Genomic DNA, 13121 nt, shown 5'->3' on the forward strand with positions numbered 1-13121 from the left:
GTCCGTATGAACTGTGGTGACTTAAAATCGATTACTAGATGGTGTCTTTTCGTCGCAGGAACCCACCAGTATATAGACAATCGGACGAAGAGACCTTTAGCACGCTATTTGCACTGTAAATCTCGTTAATCTGGACTTAAACGTATTTCAGGCCGAAAATGGCTCGTCTGGATTAACGACAGAGGGTGGTTGCTCGTTTATACGGGTTATTCTTATCCATCGTGTTGATTCTCATTTCCTTTCTCACCGTTATGTCCGTTTGCAACGGCCCAGGGAACATACTTTACTTACGCTTAGTGCGCTGTAGAGCTGAGCCCCCCGTAGACAGGCCCCTGTTTCGTTTGTCTTCGTTATGGTAGTTTCTCAATACCGTTAAACTTTGTGCGACTGCCTGCGACAGCCGCAGGGGCATGTAACGCCAGTTGACCAATTCGACACCTCCTAGGAACAAGCGGCTACCTTCCGGGAGCTTCCAGACACTCGGCTATCTCGCAGTAGCTTTCAGACACTCGGCTATCTTCCAATAGCGTCCAGACACTCGGCTATCTTCCTGAGCGCTTCGGAGACTCGGCTAACTGCTTTTCCCACTTCCCGAGTTTGGGTGCGTATATATTTTAAACCAGTTGAAATGCCGTCACCGGGACCTAACCAAAATGTGTCAAAAGTTTGTCAGAGTAGATTAAAATCATGGCGTGAGCATGTCCTGATAAGTGTAACAAAGAAAAACGCTATCGAAAGGACAACCCTAACCTCTCCGCAGAAGTCAGTTAGCCGAGTCTCCGAAGCGCTCAGGAAGATAGCCGAGTGTCTGGACGCTATTGAAAGATAGCCGAGTGTCTGGAAGCTACTGAGAGATAGCCGAGTGTCTGGAAGCTCCTGGAAGATAGCCGCTTGTTCCTAGGAGGTGTCGAATTTTGGAAGTGATGCCTTCTTACAGGTAAACATTTACCTTCGTTCTGGCGTACTGTACCTTCGCGTTTTGCTCCATTCTCCTGCGTACAGTATCAAGGTGTCAACTTATACATGCGCTGTAGGAAAAATCCACGGGAAAAATGATTCAGGAAGCGGAAGAAGGGAATAACTTGACTTATCCCCAAATTGAGTTTTTATTTTATTATTGTGCCTTAGAATGGTTTACATCATTACACCAAATTATTTGACTGAATTCCAAGCAGTTTAGGAGAAAATCCACATGGAAAAAGGGTATAACTCAACTTAACCCCTTTAACAGTCTAAATTTCATTGGAAAATGGATATAACTCAACCTTAGTCTACATGAGTCCGTTTGACAAATTGGCAAAAGGATATAACTCAACTTGTGTTTTTATGAATCTAGTGTAAAAAGAGTCAACTCAACTTAACCCCCCCTTAATTTTAAATTTCAATTTGGAAAAAAGAGCTAAGTCCAAAAAATACACCAGAGTAACATACACTTTATGTAGACTATTGTTCCACTTGACTTGTCTCCAAATTCCACTTTGTTTAGGAAATATAAGGTGAGCTGACTCTGTTTTCCATTTCAACGGAAAGTGATAAGTCGCAGAAATCCTCTACGGAGTGACCTTACACTTTTGATTTTTTTCCAAAATTTTACTAATGCTTTTTGAAATTATTAACATCTGCAACATTCATTTGTTTTGTTTTAGTTTTCCCTGCTAACAGTTTTTTGTTTCTCCTGAAAAATGGCCAAAATTGAGTTATCCCCTTCTTCCGCTTCCTGGATCAAATACAGGCAGGCACAGTCTGGTAGAACATTTGCCTGGTACCACCATACCTCAGCCAGTACGGCTTTTGGGGTACGGAGTACGGGTTTTTCATGACATAGGATCTCATGGGAAGCACGGTTTTTGGGTACAGCTGTTCTGTACATCGTGTGGTACGGTCTAGCCGTACCTTTTTCCTTGAAATTTACGGCCTTTTTAAAAGTGTCGTAGCTCCACCAGTGGTTGGGTGGGTAAGGGTGGTGGTGAATCTCGACGTGCTGCCACCTTCTCGTGGTGAGGGCTGAGTCGTCTCGGATTTTCCGGGCGAGCCAAGAGAAGTACAATGAAAACCGAATGTTTGGAAAACGGATTTAACCGAACCTTCAATTGAAATAGCGTTCTAAAGGTCTCTCCATCCGATTGTCAATATACTGGTAGGTGCCTGTGACGCAAAGACACCATCTAGTAATCGATTTTGATTCACTACAGTTCATACGGACGAGACGAAGGCCCTACAGTACCCTGAGTACCAATAATTTGCGTTTTTAGTAAAACATGTGTTTTTGGCGTCCATATCCTAACGTGTGAACGGATCCCGGGGTACCCCGTGCGCTGAAAACGGGGAAGGGGTCCTTAGAGAAGATGATTCGGGGTATGGTTCGGGTACGGTGACGTCAGGATGGCCGTATCAAACCCTGAAGGCAATTTTTGCATTTTGTAAAAAACGGAAAAAAAATGTAATTTTGTAATTTTTTCCCATCAGTCCTCTACTGCTCGTAGAGGGTCCCGGTGGTCTTAAACTGATAAAGCATGATCAGACGTTTCCATTTCCGTCTCGGAAACATCATTTGGACATCAGGTTCAGTTTCTATGGCTGTTTTTAGAAAAACACGTAAAAGTCGAATTTTCGAATTTTCAACGTCGATGCGTGAGGGTCAAGCTTTAAGTTACAGACCTGGCCCAGATCGCGTTGAGTTTGTATTGCCATGAAGTAACTTTGGCGCGCTATTACGTTTGCGATATCGAAAAATCGTGTTTTACGGCCCACCCTACTATCGATCATCAAATTTGGGGCCACGCAGGGCACAGGGACCGTCCCTAAATGAAGACCCGAAAAGGGCGGATCGGACGGCCAGGCCAACCGGCGCGCCGGCCGGCGCGGGCCGTTGTAGCGCGATGCGCACTTTTCGGAGACTTATTGCGAGGAGCAGGAGTGTCGGCGACACTTGCACACTCTGGACGTTAGGTTAGGCCACTATTACTACCGATCATCAAATTTGGAGCCACGCAGGGCATAGGGACTGTCCCTAAATGAAGGCCCGAAAAGGGCGATACTGCGGATCCTTTTAACTTGCAGTCAGGATCCGGACGATCCAGCACCGAAGACCAATTCATTCCAGACCAGCAAAAGAAGTGACACAGTACATTAATGAATTAATTACCCCTCGTCGCCTTAAGCATGCGGGGATAGTAACTTTCGATTTTGACCCCTGAGTATTTTGCAAAAAGAGTAAAGTTTTTTTCCAAGTGATTCCGAATCACTTTTTAACGAGGAATCCGAATCTGACCTCGCCTAAAGCATGCGGGGATAGTAACTTTCGATTTTGACCCCTCAATTTATTGTTTTCGAAAAAGTAAAGTTTTTTCTTAGTGATTCTGGACCAATTTTTACCGAGGAATCCGAATCTGACCTCGCCTGGAGCGTGCGGGGATAGTAACTTTCGATTTTGACCCCCTACATCGCTATTTTTGGCCCAAACCTCAAAATACTTGGTTGGTAGTCTTTTGGGGTCAAACTGAGTCGATTTCAATAATAAAATATTTTTTCGCACTTTTGACCGTTTTGACCCACTTTGAAGTGGTAACACAGAGTAAGATTGGTAGGGCACTTATGTTTTTTTTTTTTTTTTCGGTTCAGAGGGGTCTGACGCAGTGTGACGTCTGCTCGTTGCGTGGCGGGCGTTCTTGGCGTCGAAGCGGCAATTCTTTGCCAGCCTGTCTTGTTTAGATTTCAATTAGTTCCCTCGTTCTTTCTTCTGTCCGTCCCGTGTACTATTTTACACTTGCAATACTATTTCCCCATTTCATTTCTTGGTGCAGGAACGGCACTTAGGTTAGGTGTGCAGCCTGCTTGAGATTTTTTGTCAGTATGGATGAAAATGCAACATGCAACGGAACAGTTGCATACGATGCTGTTGCAGCATCTCATGGGCAGCGATTTACCGATCATCATCCCTTTCGGAGTGAACTCTTGTGTCTGTTTCAAAACTTTCCACAGTGTGAGAGCGGGTAAGGTCAAATCGTCTCATTGAGCTCTGGAAATAAGTGGTGGCAGCCGCCTTTCGGATAATGACCTTGACGAACAGATGCAATTTTCCATCCTCTTCATACCTTTTTAAACTAGGGGTACGCGCCGTTTAGTCTGGGCGCGTAGTGTGGCTGAGCGATGCGAATTGACATAGTTTGTGCACTTTGGACTTTGCTTGAGTAGACGAAATGTCCATCGTAAGGGCTCATATTCAGTGAACTTTAGACCAGGGGTCCAAATGGAAGTGATTTTCGTTATCAGAACACCAAAAACTGCTGGGATCAGTGTCAAACTCCATTTAAAAATTTTGGTCCAAAATTGGTCCAAATTCGGTTAAATGTGAGTCTGGGAAAAGTTTGAAGGTCATTTTTGAGTTCAGCACACCAAAAACTGCAGGAAACAATATAAAACTCGACATGAAAATTTTGGTCTAAAATGACCTATTTTAGGATGAAAATATAAGTCTGGAGTCGAAATGAAAGTGATTTTCGTTATCAGCACACAAAAAACTGCAAGAATCACTATACAATTAATTTTAAAAAATTTAACCAAAAATCGGTTAAATTTTGGGTCAGGGGACAATTTAGAGGTCAATATTGAGGTCAGCGCACTGAAAAATACAGGGAAACACATAAATCTCATCTTGGAAAGTTTGGCCCTAAATTGCGTAGGATGCAATTAGATGAAAATGTAGGATTGGCGTTGAAATAAATGTAGTTTTTGTGACCAGTACACTGAAAACTACACACAATACTTTAGACTCAATTTCTGTATATTGTTTCTATTTGTCTTCATGAAGCACCCTCTGTCGTCACCAATTCCCTGATGGCACACCAAAGCGAATCCATCAGTCGAGTAAAATTCAATTGCCAACATTCAATCGCTTTATTGGCTACTCGTATGCTTGGGTCACTATTCGATAACTATTTTTTCTTAACTTATGAACTCACAATTTTATAAGTAATAGTCATGAAACATTTTGTCAATCTTTCATTGTGAACCAGTGAATAAAACAATATTGATTGGAATATGTTATCACAGTTAATATTGAGAGAGTCAGTTTAGGGTAGGCTGATCTGAACCAGTTAGCGGGGACCAATTATTGTCAAATCCAGTGTTTCGTCACATAGAGTCCAATGCCAAGGCTACCCAAGGCTTAATGAACCGACATAATTTATCTTACTCATGTAAACAATACTAAGTAGTATCAGTTATATTAACTTTGGTGAAGTTAAAGGAATCGTCTCATTAAATCCCATCACTAATCATATATATAGTTGGTTGTCTATGCACTAATTGACTCACCGCTCAAAACCTGAGTCGTCTCTTTGAACCCAATATCAATTCAAACTCTATTAGGATTAAATATACACAACCATACATTGATTCTATTAATAAACACATGTTAGTGCTTTTGCACTCTTGTCAGCTTGCAGCATTGCAAAAGAATGCATTTCTCGAGTCCAAACTAAGTATGCCAGCCAATTTCAACACAAGTTATTTATGCATTTCCCTGATTTCCTCTAGTTTGAAAATTTTTAAAAGAGGATGACACAAAAATGAAATAAGAAGATGCACACAATACAAAAGGTCAAAATAAAAACATTCTTTTTACAATGCTTTGTCAAAGTGCACTGACCTGAAGATGATTCCCCTCTGACAGTGGAGGGGGGAGAGGGGAACGAAACACGTAAATCATTTTCAAATCCATTCTCCTTATTTCGCTGTGTTGGTGTTCCAAAAGGGTTTTAATCATTCTAGAATGTTGAAAAACTAAGGCCGATCTCATTTCCAAACCCTTCTGCTCGTTATTTTGTTTTATTTGCTTATTTGCTTCTGTCCCGTATTTGAGAGCAGCGGCCGCAGGTATGAGAAATTGGTGTGTGTGCTGCCAACCTAACCACGCTAATAACCTGATTCAAAAATATGTTTTGAATATTTCAAACGATACTAAACAACGATTTGGAACAAACTCGTGTTGGGGGGTGCTACGGCGACGTTAAATACGAAATCTTGAAACTATAGCCACTGCAGTTGCTGAGAATCGTTGGTGAGTACAAACAGACAGACAGACAGACGCACGACCAGTCACTTTTCAGCGCGCCCAAACACGGCAAGGGCTTCGCTATCGCTCAGCCAACCAGCCGTCACACCCGAAATTACAGTCGTTGTGATTCGTTCTAAACATGGCTTTCAAGTACTGTCAAAGTAGGAAATTAAATGGTTCTTTCCAAGTTTTTTTTGTTCAGTCGCTCAAAGGCAGCTGCCGCCTCATAACCCTCAACTGTATTTTGCTTTACGACCTCTACTAGGATGGCGTTTTTCATTGCACTCACAACCTTTACAATTTTTAATTTTTTCAGGTCGTGGGGAGGCTTCTATGGCGCAAACATCTCCATCTCTCTCAAAAACCTCATAAGTCATACATTCAAGATGTGTTGTCAAATCACATCATATATAAACCACCCGGATCAATTCGCAGCAGCCCTTGTTCTGGGTTTTCTTCGGGAAGCATCGTCACCTGTGTCTGTGCTCCGCCAGGCTTCTTTCACTGGTGTAAAAGTCATCAGGATTTTCTGACGGTTTTTTTTTCTGACAACCACCGGAGTCGTCAGAAAAAAAAAGTCATCAGATTCATTTCTGATACAAATTGGGACACCTTTTTCTGACGACCTTAGTTCTGATGACTACATTTCTGACGACTATATTTCTGAAGACCTCGGTTCTTCAGAAAAAGGACTTCAGAAAAATGATCAATTTCGATTGTCAATATTTTCATTCTCATAAGAGATTTGAAGTTGGTGACAATGTCTTCCGGGGGTAGAAACCGAGTTCGATCCAGTTCTGGAGTCCATTCTTGGCTAGCTCGCACTCGGCTTTCAAAGTCCAAGAAGATACGTTACGAATTCAATAAAATTAAAATGGCCCTAGCGAATTGTTGCGAACATGCCGCATACCAAATTTGAACACGAAATTCCAAAAACTGTATGTTTTAGGGGCATCTAATTGTTTGGTCATCAGGATTTTCTGACTACCTTTAAGATATCAGACTCTTTTCTGACGACTGTGACCTTCTTTTTCTGAGAATGCTCTGGTCGTCAGAAATTCCTGACTTTCTGATGACTTTTTTCTAAGAATTATCTGGTTGTCAGAAATTCCCAACTTTCTGATGACTTTTTTTCTGAGAATTATCTGGTCGTCACAGATTACCGACTTTCTGATGACTTTTTTCTGAGAATTATCTAGTCGTCAGAAATTCCCGACTTTCTGATGACTTTTTTTCTGAAAATGCTCGTAGTCGTCAGAAATATCCGACTTTCTGACGACTTTTGTTCTGAAAATGCAGAAGTTGTCAGAAAATCCTGATGACATTTACACCAGTGTAGGGTCCCATGAGAGTCTCGCACAGGGGGGCGGTGATCAAACGGTCGCCGTCTCGTCCTGTGTTACATGCGATGAGGATAATAAGGAAGCATGTCATGCTCTAGAAGAGCAAAAGGGAGCCGAGCAGGAGACAGAATTACGGTCCATATCTGCATCAGATGATGTTCATTGCGTTGTTCTTACGAAAGACGTTCCAGCATATGTGGCTTACACACTACGTGGTGTCAGGTGCAGGTACTGCGGTGAAGCTTTTCGTAGCCCCGCATGTGTTGAGGAGCTTATCAAGCACACGAAGCGTAAGCGCCCACTAAAAGCCAGTGTGAAGCACGTCAGGTTTATTAGAATGGATAGCTGTATAAAAAATGTTATTGGAAATGGAATGCCCTACTGCAAGTGTCGGTTATGCCGTCGATTCGGTCCTGCTTCCCTGGATAAAACTTTGCCTCCCCTGTCACTCAACAGCCCAAGGCTGTCTTCTTCCTAAGCTCTTCGTGCAACTCATCGCACTCCCCAGTAGAAAACTATGATTTAACTTATTTTTTTTTAAGTTTTTAGTCGTACGTAATTTGATTTCGCAATTTTTTTAATGCAGTATGACTGCCTATGTCTTTTTTCTGATTATAAAGATACTTTTCTTCAATTTAAAGTTGTATGTTATGTATGATTTATAATAGCACAACTTTGTACGCAGTATGACTGCCTAAATTTTTGTTATCATTTCTTATTTATTGATCTGTATTTTTTGACGCATGGTTGTCATCATGACTCGGAGACAGAGAATGCCATTACATCTTTTGGGTACGGAATAACCTAATTAATTTCAATTTGTTGGAAATAATGCCCTTCTGAAAAAAGGTGTACAGATGTGTCTACATCTCTGTCATTTGAAAAAATGCTTGGTCGATAAGATACATTTGAATGAAATAAACCGTACATTGAAAACAAAATTTATTCATTTCTTGAGCTTAAAACACCCCATGTCAGGAACATTTAACATATCAGCTCAACATCCAATTCATAGCCAAAATTTTATTTAAACAGAACTCCCTGTTCAAATTTTGAATTTAACATTTAATCCCTCTTTCGATTTAACTTGAAATTTATGCAAAATTATTATGTACATGGGTAAAGGCACTTATGACTTAGTTTGGAGGAACGGTAGGCCTTGTTGAGCAATGATAACATTTGTGTAGAAACGATGGCTATTATTGTTTCTACAGGCTGTCATCTGGGAATCTAACTTCACAAGGAAGGTACAACAGTAGAAAACAGCTAAGATAAACGAGATTCTAATATCACTTAATCAGCTATGGTCCTCAGTCTTTTCCTTGTCCATTGACTTTTCTGAGTCTTCTCGTACAGGACTTCTTATGACGTTTCGCGTGGGCATCGGTTCCTCTTCTTGTTTTTCCGCACAAGTAGCAGTGAATGGGATGGATGGCGGAGGAAGAACACCTAAGCAAAATGTCGGACAGGATTCTCAACCTGTCCCCCTTGTAATGAGCCATGAGCTCATCATCTTTGCCCAGCTTCTTAAACAGTCCCTCTAGGTCGAAGACGTAGTGCAAGCCAGATACTCTGTAAAGCAACCAAAAAGAATATATCATCAATCTCATTCCATTGCAGGACAATGAACAAGTGGACATAGAAGATACTCTGCACACATCATCAGGCCGTGTTCTGTTTTTAACGAGAAGGCTTACACTGGGCAGTGGCACCGCTCTGAGAAAATCATCCCCGGCAGGGCGAATGCCTTTGGGGCACAATTGATCCAGGAAGCGGAAGAAGGGAATAACTTGACTTATCCCCAAATTGAGTTTTTATTTTATTATTGTGCCTTAGAATGGTTTACATCATTACACCAAATTATTTGACTGAATTCTAAGCAGTTTAGGAGAAAATCCACATGGAAAAAGGGTTTAACTCAACTTAACCCCTTTTACAGTCTAAATTTCATTGGAAAATGGAGATAACTCAACCTTAGTCTACATGAGTCCGTTTGACAAATTGGCAAAAGGATATAACTCAACTTGTGTTTTTATGGATCTAGTGTAAAAAGAATCAACTCAACTTAACCCCCCCTTAATTTTAAATTTCAATTTGGAAAAAAGAGCTAAGTCCAAAAAATACACCAGAGTAACATACACTTTATGCAGACTATTGTTCCACTTGACTTGTCTCAAAATTCCTCTTGGTTTAGGAAATATAAGGTGAGCTGACTCTGTTTTCCATTTCAGCGGAAAGTGATAAGTCGCAGAAATCCTCTACGAAGTGACCTTACACTTTTGATTTTTTTTCCAAAATTTTACTAATGCTTTTTGAAATTATTAACATCTGCAACATTCATTTGTTTTGTTTTAGTTTTCCCTGCCAACAGTTTTTTGTTTCTCCTGAAAAATGACCAAAATTGAGTTATCCCCTTCTTCCGCTTCCTGGATCAATTGACCGCTTCATTTATATTGAAGCCTAAATTGAAGCCTTCGTGATGGCAATTTGCGAAGACGTAGACCACATCACCTGGTTTTTATATGACCTGCCCAGACAAAGAAAAGTCACCTTTCATGAGTTGTTTCAAATCTTCAAGATACTGTCAGGGGTTTCGGTACACGCTATCTGGAAACTTACAGTTTTGACAGGAATGCCTTCTCAGAGCAGTGTTCTTGGGTCAATAAAGACATTCTTGTGTTGTAAGAACACAGCACAAGTCCGGTCACATTTTCTTACTCCCATATCTCTTACCAACTCATGTAGGGCCCTGCTGTACCTAGGTGGTACCACAAACCTGGAACAGATGAACAAAGTTATCGTCCCAAACAAGCACGTTATCATTGGCCGAGCGATAGCGAAGCCTGTTACTCCATTGGGGTTGAAAAGTTTTTCCTGTCCGTCTGTCTGTGTGTGTGTGTGTGTGTGTGTGTGTCCGCACTACTCCTCCTGAACGGCTCGGCCGATCTCGGTGAGATTTTGCACACTTTTTGGGCATGTCCTTGGCTCGGCACACGCGAAATTTCACTATCCTAGCTCAACTGGTTCAGTTTTTATAGCCGAAAAACACCTAAAAAACGGCGAAAAATCGAGTTTTTTGCAGGCAGATCACTTCTGTCTTGAAGAAGGGGGGTCTGGGGGGCGGAGCCCCCCAGCCCCGACAAGTTAAAAAGTTACAAGGGATCTAGAATGAAGGGCCAGCATGCATTGAGTTAGAAGTAACCGACGATGGGCAAGCCATTGCCTGCCGAAGGCGGGCTAGTGCCGCAGGCCAAGGTAGGTACGCCAGGCGCGGATTGGAGGAACAGGCAGCGAGACATTGCGAAGCCTGTTACGACAAGACGCGGTCTGGCGTAAACCTACCTTGTCTTAGCCATTGACTTCTCAATTGTGACAAAGGATTTATGTAATGGGTCTCTCTTTCTCTCTCTCTCTCGTCTTACTATGCTTTGGCCTTTCCAGCCACATGCCTATTTACGGACTCAAAAGAGTGATCTTCAATGTACAGAAAGCTGACGCCTCCGATCGTACGAAAATTGAAGGGAGTGTTATACCCAAATGTGGCCCTCCAGGCACGACCTCCATGTTTGTTGTCATGTCTCTCATTGCAGTGGTTGTCGATGTTTAGAGATAGGTTTCATAGCATGTGTTTGGCGCATACATATTTTCCTTTCCCTGTCTCTTAACATTTCAAAGAGTGAGTCGAAAGCACCATTCACCCCGTCCGTTTCTAATGTCTGCTCTCTAAAAGAAAAAGTTGAGAAAATTACTGCTCAATGGCTTTCAACAACATGCTATCTGCTGTAAAAAAAACAAAAAACATGACACATATGACCAGGCTTACAGTTCTGTGGTTGGAGATTCGAAAAAGTTGTAATCCAGAATATCACTCCTAAACTTTTCTTTAAGACTTTGGAAAGCCTTGGTCCTTTTTTGGGTTGGTGTGATTCCTGCTATGTCGAGAATGTTTCGTTCCGCCCACATATTGCCAATAGTCAACACCTCAGGGCTAAAAACCCTCCGTCCCGTTTCTCTATCTATAGAGTCACTCCGTAAAAGTTCTTTCACCTTCGCAACACTGGCCATGTCAGCCTCTCGTCTCCCCTCCCACTCTTTCAGACTTCCCTGAAAATAAAATACAAAGGAAGAATAAGGAAGAATTACAGACAGTCAGCTTATCATTTTAAGCAAATGCACTGTGAAAACTTACGATGAAAACACCTGTCATCTGAGTATCTAAGTCCTTAGACATTATTTCGAACAGCCCGGCGGGGTCAAGATACTGTTCTTCTGATATTTCGACAACCTTCACTCCAAAGGCATCATTAACAGTAATTTACCTTCAGAGTCCATTTCAGATGAGAAGTTTCGGTTTGAGAAGGAATAAACGAAGACAGAAACGTTTCTAAAAATGTACCAGAAGCCAAATCAAACAAGTAAACATCAGCCTGCGCCTTCTGTAAAATTAACATTGGAAAAAAAGGCCCTTCTGCCTGCCGGCATTACCAACATTGAAGAAAGTTTAGCTGTCCTATACAGAAATTTATAAATTTCATGTTGAAACAAAACTTAACATCCTTTTTTTTTTAAACCCCGACATAATCAAAAGTGCAACCTTTCACTCCTCCACTCTCCTTTTCGTCTCCGATACAAGAAGACACTTTCGCCTCATTAAAGTTCATTCCACTTCATCACCAGCAGAGAGCAAAGGCGGTTAATTTGAAAGCTGAGACAAATTTGATGCAGGCTTTTTTACAAAATGTGTCTTTTGCCTTTTTGTATTTCAACGTTTTTCAGTCGCCTGCATTGGGTTGGCCCATTGAGCACAAGAGGCCACTGACAACCTTTGTTAGGTTAACTTAACAGATCCAAAGTTTTTTTTTTAGTGGAGACATTCTACTATCTCAACATCATCAGCTTTCATCGGGCATCGGATTGCACAGCCTCTGGAAGGCAACCAGTCCTGTCAGTAAGGTCATGAGTATTTTTCTGGTTGTCGTGGGAGTCTCAAGAAGCCCCTCTGAGAGTATCAAGAGAGAAAAAGAATTTTTGATTTTTTTTCAAACTTATCCAAAATTGTAAAATAGTTGAAAAATAGAAAAAAGCCAGGTGGCGCCTCCATATTTGCAAGTGAGAACCTTTGACATGTTGACTTATCAGATCCACACTCTCAGCCTGTTACGATGAATATTTTTTTAGCGGAGAGATTCTACTATCCCAACAACATCAGATCTCATCGGGCATCGGATTGGACAGTTTCTGGAAGGCAACAAGTGTTGTGAGTTAGGTCGTAAGTACTTTTCTGGGTGTCGTAGGAGTCATATGAAGCCCCTCTAAAAGTATCAAGAGTGAAAAAGAATTTTTGATTTTTTCCAAACTTACCCAAAATTGTAAAATAGTTGAAAAACAGAAAAAAGCCAGGTGGCGCCTTCACATTTGCAAGTGAGAACCTTTGACATGTTGACTTATCAGATCCACACTCTCAGCCTGTTACGATGAATATTTTTTTTAGCGGAGAGAATCTACTATCTCAACAGCTCAAATTTACCATCACAAACGTGTCTCTTTGTAGTTGCCCCATAGCCTCATTCCAGGATCTCTTTTTATTCCGACCAGAAATTTTCCTGTTACATGGGTGTCTGAAGCACTCAAAGCACCATTAATGTTGCAGAATAAAAAAATTGTACCTTTGTTAGGACACAAGTTTAAAACCTACCTCAACAGGTGCCTCCATGTAGTTG

This window comes from Thrips palmi, unplaced genomic scaffold, assembly GCF_012932325.1.
Source record: "Thrips palmi isolate BJ-2018 unplaced genomic scaffold, TpBJ-2018v1 HiC_scaffold_8, whole genome shotgun sequence".
Classification (NCBI taxonomy): domain Eukaryota; kingdom Metazoa; phylum Arthropoda; class Insecta; order Thysanoptera; family Thripidae; genus Thrips; species Thrips palmi.